This window comes from Gavia stellata, chromosome 22 (genome assembly GCF_030936135.1).
Source record: "Gavia stellata isolate bGavSte3 chromosome 22, bGavSte3.hap2, whole genome shotgun sequence".
Taxonomy (NCBI): Eukaryota; Metazoa; Chordata; class Aves; order Gaviiformes; family Gaviidae; genus Gavia; species Gavia stellata.
Window position 1 is genome coordinate 14695533 of NC_082615.1, and position 10257 is coordinate 14705789.

Below are 10257 nucleotides of genomic sequence, written 5' to 3' on the forward strand. Positions count from 1 at the left end.
CTTTTAAAATGTGTTTTCTACGTCTACTTTTTTTCCCTTCGATATCTTTCTTTCTAATTATTTCTTGTCTTTCCTTAGTGCCGTTGCCTTTTAGATTTTCTGTCCATGTCTGAGTTTCAGTTTGCTTTCCCTCTCATCCAGTTCTTTCCTCTATTAATCTCTTGGCTTTTTAAATTTTCTACCTCTATCTCATTCACATTCTTTATTTTTAAAGTATTTTTTCTTGTTTTTCCTTAGTGCCCTTAGTTGCTTTTTAACTTTTCTGTCTACTTTTACTCTGTTTGCTGTCTTTTCAGTTATTTTTTCTTGGTTTGCCTCAGTGCCATTGCTTTTTAGATTTTTTTCCCTACCTATCTGTTTTAGGTCAATGTTGCTACGCTTCAATTTCTTCCTTATTTCCCTAATCCTATTTGCTTCTAAAATTTTCCGTCTGCTTTTATTCCGTTCGTTGTCTTTATTTTTTAGTTATTTCTTGTCTTTATTAGCGCCGTGGCTTTTCAAATTTTCTTTCTACATCTCTTTCAGTTCGCTGTCCCGGCTTTTAAATTCTTTTGGTTTCTTTCCCTAATCCCCATTGCTTTTTACATTTTCTACTTCTATCCCGTTCGCTGTCTTTATTTCGCTGTCTCTTCTTTTAATTATTTCTCGTCTTTCCTCAGCGCAGTCGTTTTTTAAATTCTCTTTCTACGTCTCTTTTAGTTCGCGGTCCCTATTTCCTCATTTTTCTCTTCCTTTCCCAAATCCCCCACGCTTTTTAAATGTTCTTTCGACGCCCACTTTTATGCCCTTTGCTGGGTTTTTAAAATTATTTCTTGTCGTTCCTTAGTGCCCTCGCTTTTTAAATTTTCTTTCTGCATCTCTGTTTCACTTTGCTGTTCCGATTTCATAATTTTTTCCTTTATTTCCCTAATGCCTACCGTGTTTGACAAGTTGTTTCTATGCCTGCTTTTATTCCCTTTGCTGTCCTTTTTTACTATTTCTTCTCTGCCTTCTGTGCCATCGCTGTATAGGTTTTCTTTCTAGGTCTCTGTTGTAGTTTGCTGGTGCTATTTTTAAATCTTTTTCCCTATTTCCTTAATCACCGTTGCTTTTAAAATTTGCTGTCTACTTCCATCCCGTTTGCAGTCTTTTTTTTGTCTGCCTTTCTTTTTTAATTATTTCTTGTCTTTCCTTCGTGCCCTCGCTTTTTGAATTTTCTGTCTCTGTCTGCTCTTGAAATGTTCTTTCTGTGCCTACTTTTATTCCCTTTGCTGTCTTTTTTTTCCATTATTTCTTCTCTGCCTTCTGTGCCATCGCTTTTTAGAGCTTCTTTCTGCGTCTTCGTTGTAGTTTGCCGTCGCTATGTTTTAAAGTTTTTCCTTATTTCCTTCATCCCCCTTGCTTTGAAAATTTTCTACGTTTATCTCGTTCGCTGTCTTTAGTTTTTAATTATTTTTCCTTGGTTTTCCTTAGTGCCATGGCTTTTTAGATTTTCTTTCGACGTCTCCGTTTTAGTTCGCCGTCGCCACTTTTAAATTTTTTCCTCATTTCTTTAATCCCCGCTGCTTTTAACACTTTCTGTTTGACTTTTATGCCGTTCCCTGCCTTTATTCTTTAATGATTTCTTCTCTTTCCTTAGTGCCGCCGCTTTTAAATTTTTCTCTCAACCTCTGTTTTAGTTTGCTCTCCCTGTTTGGTTTTTTTTTTCCCCTTTCCCCCCCCACCAATTCCCATCGCTTTTAAAATGTGTTTTCTACGTCTACTTTTTTTCCCTTCGATATCTTTCTTTCTAATTATTTCTTGTCTTTCCTTAGTGCCGTTGCCTTTTAGATTTTCTGTCTGAGTTTCAGTTTGCTTTCCCTCTCATCCAGTTCTTTCCTCTATTAATCTCTTGGCTTTTTAAATTTTCTACCTCTATCTCATTCACATTCTTTACTTTTAAAGTATTTTTTTTCGTTTTTCCTTAGTGCCCTTAGTTGCTTTTTAACTTTTCTGTCTACTTTTACTCTGTTTGCTGTCTTTTCAGTTATTTTTTCTTGGTTTGCCTCAGTGCCATTGCTTTTTAGATTTTTTTCCCTACCTATCTGTTTTAGGTCAATGTTGCTACGCTTCAATTTCTTCCTTATTTCCCTAATCCTATTTGCTTCTAAAATTTTCCGTCTGCTTTTATTCCGTTCGCTGTCTTTATTTTTTAGTTATTTCTTGTCTTTGTTAGCGCCGTGGCTTTTCAAATTTTCTTTCTACATCTCTTTCGCTTTGCTGTCCCGGCTTTTAAATTCTTTTGGTTTCTTTCCCTAATCCCCATTGCTTTTTACATTTTCTACTTCTATCCCGTTCGCTGTCTTTATTTCGCTGTCTCTTCTTTTAATTATTTCTCGTCTTTCCTCAGCGCAGTCGTTTTTTAAATTCTCTTTCTACGTCTCTTTTAGTTCGCGGTCCCTATTTCCTCATTTTTCTCTTCCTTTCCCAAATCCCCCACGCTTTTTAAATGTTCTTTCGATGCCCACTTTTATGCCCTTTGCTGGGTTTTTAAAATTATTTCTTGTCCTTCCTTAGTGCCCTCGCTTTTTAAATTTTCTTTCTGCATCTCTGTTTCACTTTGCTGTTCCGATTTCGTAATTTTTTCCTTTATTTCCCTAATGCCTACCGTGTTTGACAAGTTGTTTCTATGCCTGCTTTTATTCCCTTTGCTGTCCTTTTTTACTATTTCTTCTCTGCCTTCTGTGCCATCGCTGTATAGGTTTTCTTTCTAGGTCTCTGTTGTAGTTTGCCGGTGCTATTTTTAAATCTTTTTCCCTATTTCCTTAATCACCGTTGCTTTTAAAATTTGCTGTCTACTTCCATCCCGTTTGCAGTCTTTTTTTTGTCTGCCTTTCTTTTTTAATTATTTCTTGTCTTTCCTTCGTGCCCTCGCTTTTTGAATTTTCTGTCTCTGTCTGCTCTTGAAATGTTCTTTCTGTGCCTACTTTTATTCCCTTTGCTGTCTTTTTTTTCCATTATTTCTTCTCTGCCTTCTGTGCCATCGCTTTTTAGATCTTCTTTCTGCGTCTTCGTTGTAGTTTGCCGTCGCTGTTTTTTAAAGTTTTTCCTTATTTCCTTCATCCCCCTTGCTTTGAAAATTTTCTACGTTTATCTCGTTCGCTGTCTTTAGTTTTTAATTATTTTTCCTTGGTTTTCCTTAGTGCCATGGCTTTTTAGATTTTCTGTCGACGTCTCCGTTTTAGTTCGCCGTCGCCACTTTTAAATTTTTTCCTCATTTCTTTAATCCCCGCTGCTTTTAACACTTTCTGTTTGACTTTTATGCCGTTCCCTGCCTTTATTCTTTAATGATTTCTTCTCTTTCCTTAGTGCCGCCGCTTTTAAATTTTTCTCTCAACCTCTGTTTTAGTTTCCTCTCCCTGTTTGGTTTTTTTTTTTTCCCCTTTCCCCCCCACCAATTCCCATCGCTTTTAAAATGTGTTTTCTACGTCTACTTTTTTTCCCTTCGATATCTTTCTTTCTAATTATTTCTTGTCTTTCCTTAGTGCCGTTGCCTTTTAGATTTTCTGTCCATGTCTGAGTTTCAGTTTGCTTTCCCTCTCGTCCAGTTCTTTCCTCTATTAATCTCTTGGCTTTTTAAATTTTCTACCTCTATCTCATTCACATTCTTTATTTTTAAAGTATTTTTTCTTGTTTTTCCTTAGTGCCCTTAGTTGCTTTTTAACTTTTCTGTCTACTTTTACTCTGTTTGCTGTCTTTTCAGTTATTTTTTCTTGGTTTGCCTCAGTGCCATCGCTTTTTAGATTTTTTCCCTACCTATCTGTTTTAGGTCAATGTTGCTACGCTTCAATTTCTTCCTTATTTCCCTAATCCTATTTGCTTCTAAAATTTTCCGTCTGCTTTTATTCCGTTCGCTGTCTTTATTTTTTAGTTATTTCTTGTCTTTGTTAGCGCCGTGGCTTTTCAAATTTTCTTTCTACATCTCTTTCGCTTTGCTGTCCCGGCTTTTAAATTCTTTTGGTTTCTTTCCCTAATCCCCATTGCTTTTTACATTTTCTACTTCTATCCCGTTCGCTGTCTTTATTTCGCTGTCTCTTCTTTTAATTATTTCTCGTCTTTCCTCAGCGCAGTCGTTTTTTAAATTCTCTTTCTACGTCTCTTTTAGTTCGCGGTCCCTATTTCCTCATTTTTCTCTTCCTTTCCCAAATCCCCCACGCTTTTTAAATGTTCTTTCGACGCCCACTTTTATGCCCTTTGCTGGGTTTTTAAAATTATTTCTTGTCCTTCCTTAGTGCCCTCGCTTTTTAAATTTTCTTTCTGCATCTCTGTTTCACTTTGCTGTTCCGATTTCGTAATTTTTTCCTTTATTTCCCTAATGCCTACCGTGTTTGACAAGTTGTTTCTATGCCTGCTTTTATTCCCTTTGCTGTCCTTTTTTACTATTTCTTCTCTGCCTTCTGTGCCATCGCTGTATAGGTTTTCTTTCTAGGTCTCTGTTGTAGTTTGCCGGTGCTATTTTTAAATCTTTTTCCCTATTTCCTTAATCACCGTTGCTTTTAAAATTTGCTGTCTACTTCCATCCCGTTTGCAGTCTTTTTTTTGTCTGCCTTTCTTTTTTAATTATTTCTTGTCTTTCCTTCGTGCCCTCGCTTTTTGAATTTTCTGTCTCTGTCTGCTCTTGAAATGTTCTTTCTGTGCCTACTTTTATTCCCTTTGCTGTCTTTTTTTTCCGTTATTTCTTCTCTGCCTTCTGTGCCATCGCTTTTTAGATCTTCTTTCTGCGTCTTCGTTGTAGTTTGCCGTCGCTATGTTTTAAAGTTTTTCCTTATTTCCTTCATCCCCCTTGCTTTGAAAATTTTCTACGTTTATCTCGTTCGCTGTCTTTAGTTTTTAATTATTTTTCCTTGGTTTTCCTTAGTGCCATGGCTTTTTAGATTTTCTTTCGACGTCTCCGTTTTAGTTCGCCGTCGCCACTTTTAAATTTTTTCCTCATTTCTTTAATCCCCGCTGCTTTTAACACTTTCTGTTTGACTTTTATGCCGTTCCCTGCCTTTATTCTTTAATGATTTCTTCTCTTTCCTTAGTGCCGCCGCTTTTAAATTTTTCTCTCAACCTCTGTTTTAGTTTCCTCTCCCTGTTTGGTTTTTTTTTTTTCCCCTTTCCCCCCCCTCAATTCCCATCGGTTTTAAAATGTGTTTTCTACGTCTACTTTTTTTCCCTTCGATATCTTTCTTTCTAATTATTTCTTGTCTTTCCTTAGTGCCGTTGCCTTTTAGATTTTCTGTCTGAGTTTCAGTTTGCTTTCCCTCTCGTCCAGTTCTTTCCTCTATTAATCTCTTGGCTTTTTAAATTTTCTACCTCTATCTCATTCACATTCTTTACTTTTAAAGTATTTTTTTTTTGTTTTTCCTTAGTGCCCTTAGTTGCTTTTTAACTTTTCTGTCTACTTTTACTCTGTTTGCTGTCTTTTCAGTTATTTTTTCTTGGTTTGCCTCAGTGCCATCGCTTTTTAGATTTTTTCCCTACCTATCTGTTTTAGGTCAATGTTGCTACGCTTCAATTTCTTCCTTATTTCCCTAATCCTATTTGCTTCTAAAATTTTCCGTCTGCTTTTATTCCGTTCGCTGTCTTTATTTTTTAGTTATTTCTTGTCTTTGTTAGCGCCGTGGCTTTTCAAATTTTCTTTCTACATCTCTTTCGCTTTGCTGTCCCGGCTTTTAAATTCTTTTGGTTTCTTTCCCTAATCCCCATTGCTTTTTACATTTTCTACTTCTATCCCGTTCGCTGTCTTTATTTCGCTGTCTCTTCTTTTAATTATTTCTCGTCTTTCCTCAGCGCAGTCGTTTTTTAAATTCTCTTTCTACGTCTCTTTTAGTTCGCGGTCCCTATTTCCTCATTTTTCTCTTCCTTTCCCAAATCCCCCACGCTTTTTAAATGTTCTTTCGATGCCCACTTTTATGCCCTTTGCTGGGTTTTTAAAATTATTTCTTGTCGTTCCTTAGTGCCCTCGCTTTTTAAATTTTCTTTCTGCATCTCTGTTTCACTTTGCTGTTCCGATTTCATAATTTTTTCCTTTATTTCCCTAATGCCTACCGTGTTTGACAAGTTGTTTCTATGCCTGCTTTTATTCCCTTTGCTGTCCTTTTTTACTATTTCTTCTCTGCCTTCTGTGCCATCGCTGTATAGGTTTTCTTTCTAGGTCTCTGTTGTAGTTTGCCGTTGCTATTTTTAAATCTTTTTCCCTATTTCCTTAATCACCGTTGCTTTTAAAATTTGCTGTCTACTTCCATCCCGTTTGCAGTCTTTTTTTTGTCTGCCTTTCTTTTTTAATTATTTCTTGTCTTTCCTTCGTGCCCTCGCTTTTTGAATTTTCTGTCTCTGTCTGCTCTTGAAATGTTCTTTCTGTGCCTACTTTTATTCCCTTTGCTGTCTTTTTTTTCCGTTATTTCTTCTCTGCCTTCTGTGCCATCGCTTTTTAGAGCTTCTTTCTGCGTCTTCGTTGTAGTTTGCCGTCGCTGTTTTTTAAAGTTTTTCCCTTATTTCCTTCATCCCCCTTGCTTTGAAAATTTTCTACGTTTATCTCGTTCACTGTCTTTAGTTTTTAATTATTTTTCCTTGGTTTTCCTTAGTGCCATGGCTTTTTAGATTTTCTGTCGACGTCTCCGTTTTAGTTCGCCGTCGCCACTTTTAAATTTTTTCTCCTCATTTCTTTAATCCCCGCTGCTTTTAACACTTTCTGTTTGACTTTTATGCCGTTCCCTGCCTTTATTCTTTAATGATTTCTTCTCTTTCCTTAGTGCCGCCGCTTTTAAATTTTTCTCTCAACCTCTGTTTTAGTTTCCTCTCCCTGTTTGGTTTTTTTTTTTTTTCCCCTTTCCCCCCCACCAATTCCCATCGCTTTTAAAATGTGTTTTCTACGTCTACTTTTTTTCCCTTCGATATCTTTCTTTCTAATTATTTCTTGTCTTTCCTTAGTGCCGTTGCCTTTTAGATTTTCTGTCCATGTCTGAGTTTCAGTTTGCTTTCCCTCTCATCCAGTTCTTTCCTCTATTAATCTCTTGGCTTTTTAAATTTTCTACCTCTATCTCATTCACATTCTTTATTTTTAAAGTATTTTTTCTTGTTTTTCCTTAGTGCCCTTAGTTGCTTTTTAACTTTTCTGTCTACTTTTACTCTGTTTGCTGTCTTTTCAGTTATTTTTTCTTGGTTTGCCTCAGTGCCATCGCTTTTTAGATTTTTTCCCTACCTATCTGTTTTAGGTCAATGTTGCTACGCTTCAATTTCTTCCTTATTTCCCTAATCCTATTTGCTTCTAAAATTTTCCGTCTGCTTTTATTCCGTTCGCTGTCTTTATTTTTTAGTTATTTCTTGTCTTTGTTAGCGCCGTGGCTTTTCAAATTTTCTTTCTACATCTCTTTCAGTTCGCTGTCCCGGCTTTTAAATTCTTTTGGTTTCTTTCCCTAATCCCCATTGCTTTTTACATTTTCTACTTCTATCCCGTTCGCTGTCTTTATTTCGCTGTCTCTTCTTTTAATTATTTCTCGTCTTTCCTCAGCGCAGTCGTTTTTTAAATTCTCTTTCTACGTCTCTTTTAGTTCGCGGTCCCTATTTCCTCATTTTTCTCTTCCTTTCCCAAATCCCCCACGCTTTTTAAATGTTCTTTCGACGCCCACTTTTATGCCCTTTGCTGGGTTTTTAAAATTATTTCTTGTCGTTCCTTAGTGCCCTCGCTTTTTAAATTTTCTTTCTGCATCTCTGTTTCACTTTGCTGTTCCGATTTCGTAATTTTTTCCTTTATTTCCCTAATGCCTACCGTGTTTGACAAGTTGTTTCTATGCCTGCTTTTATTCCCTTTGCTGTCCTTTTTTACTATTTCTTCTCTGCCTTCTGTGCCATCGCTGTATAGGTTTTCTTTCTAGGTCTCTGTTGTAGTTTGCCGGTGCTATTTTTAAATCTTTTTCCCTATTTCCTTAATCACCGTTGCTTTTAAAATTTGCTGTCTACTTCCATCCCGTTTGCAGTCTTTTTTTTGTCTGCCTTTCTTTTTTAATTATTTCTTGTCTTTCCTTCGTGCCCTCGCTTTTTGAATTTTCTGTCTCTGTCTGCTCTTGAAATGTTCTTTCTGTGCCTACTTTTATTCCCTTTGCTGTCTTTTTTTTCCGTTATTTCTTCTCTGCCTTCTGTGCCATCGCTTTTTAGATCTTCTTTCTGCGTCTTCGTTGTAGTTTGCCGTCGCTATGTTTTAAAGTTTTTCCTTATTTCCTTCATCCCCCTTGCTTTGAAAATTTTCTACGTTTATCTCGTTCGCTGTCTTTAGTTTTTAATTATTTTTCCTTGGTTTTCCTTAGTGCCATGGCTTTTTAGATTTTCTTTCGACGTCTCCGTTTTAGTTCGCCGTCGCCACTTTTAAATTTTTTCCTCATTTCTTTAATCCCCGCTGCTTTTAACACTTTCTGTTTGACTTTTATGCCGTTCCCTGCCTTTATTCTTTAATGATTTCTTCTCTTTCCTTAGTGCCGCCGCTTTTAAATTTTTCTCTCAACCTCTGTTTTAGTTTCCTCTCCCTGTTTGGTTTTTTTTTTTTTCCCCTTTCCCCCCCACCAATTCCCATCGCTTTTAAAATGTGTTTTCTACGTCTACTTTTTTTCCCTTCGATATCTTTCTTTCTAATTATTTCTTGTCTTTCCTTAGTGCCGTTGCCTTTTAGATTTTCTGTCTGAGTTTCAGTTTGCTTTCCCTCTCGTCCAGTTCTTTCCTCTATTAATCTCTTGGCTTTTTAAATTTTCTACCTCTATCTCATTCACATTCTTTACTTTTAAAGTATTTTTTTTTTGTTTTTCCTTAGTGCCCTTAGTTGCTTTTTAACTTTTCTGTCTACTTTTACTCTGTTTGCTGTCTTTTCAGTTATTTTTTCTTGGTTTGCCTCAGTGCCATCGCTTTTTAGATTTTTTCCCTACCTATCTGTTTTAGGTCAATGTTGCTACGCTTCAATTTCTTCCTTATTTCCCTAATCCTATTTGCTTCTAAAATTTTCCGTCTGCTTTTATTCCGTTCGCTGTCTTTATTTTTTAGTTATTTCTTGTCTTTGTTAGCGCCGTGGCTTTTCAAATTTTCTTTCTACATCTCTTTCAGTTCGCTGTCCCGGCTTTTAAATTCTTTTGGTTTCTTTCCCTAATCCCCATTGCTTTTTACATTTTCTACTTCTATCCCGTTCGCTGTCTTTATTTCGCTGTCTCTTCTTTTAATTATTTCTCGTCTTTCCTCAGCGCAGTCGTTTTTTAAATTCTCTTTCTACGTCTCTTTTAGTTCGCGGTCCCTATTTCCTCATTTTTCTCTTCCTTTCCCAAATCCCCCACGCTTTTTAAATGTTCTTTCGACGCCCACTTTTATGCCCTTTGCTGGGTTTTTAAAATTATTTCTTGTCGTTCCTTAGTGCCCTCGCTTTTTAAATTTTCTTTCTGCATCTCTGTTTCACTTTGCTGTTCCGATTTCGTAATTTTTTCCTTTATTTCCCTAATGCCTACCGTGTTTGACAAGTTGTTTCTATGCCTGCTTTTATTCCCTTTGCTGTCCTTTTTTACTATTTCTTCTCTGCCTTCTGTGCCATCGCTGTATAGGTTTTCTTTCTAGGTCTCTGTTGTAGTTTGCCGTTGCTATTTTTAAATCTTTTTCCCTATTTCCTTAATCACCGTTGCTTTTAAAATTTGCTGTCTACTTCCATCCCGTTTGCAGTCTTTTTTTTGTCTGCCTTTCTTTTTTAATTATTTCTTGTCTTTCCTTCGTGCCCTCGCTTTTTGAATTTTCTGTCTCTGTCTGCTCTTGAAATGTTCTTTCTGTGCCTACTTTTATTCCCTTTGCTGTCTTTTTTTTCCGTTATTTCTTCTCTGCCTTCTGTGCCATCGCTTTTTAGAGCTTCTTTCTGCGTCTTCGTTGTAGTTTGCCGTCGCTGTTTTTTAAAGTTTTTCCTTATTTCCTTCATCCCCCTTGCTTTGAAAATTTTCTACGTTTATCTCGTTCACTGTCTTTAGTTTTTAATTATTTTTCCTTGGTTTTCCTTAGTGCCATGGCTTTTTAGATTTTCTGTCGACGTCTCCGTTTTAGTTCGCCGTCGCCACTTTTAAATTTTTTCCTCATTTCTTTAATCCCCGCTGCTTTTAACACTTTCTGTTTGACTTTTATGCCGTTCCCTGCCTTTATTCTTTAATGATTTCTTCTCTTTCCTTAGTGCCGCCGCTTTTAAATTTTTCTCTCAACCTCTGTTTTAGTTTCCTCTCCCTGTTTGGTTTTTTTTTTTTTCCC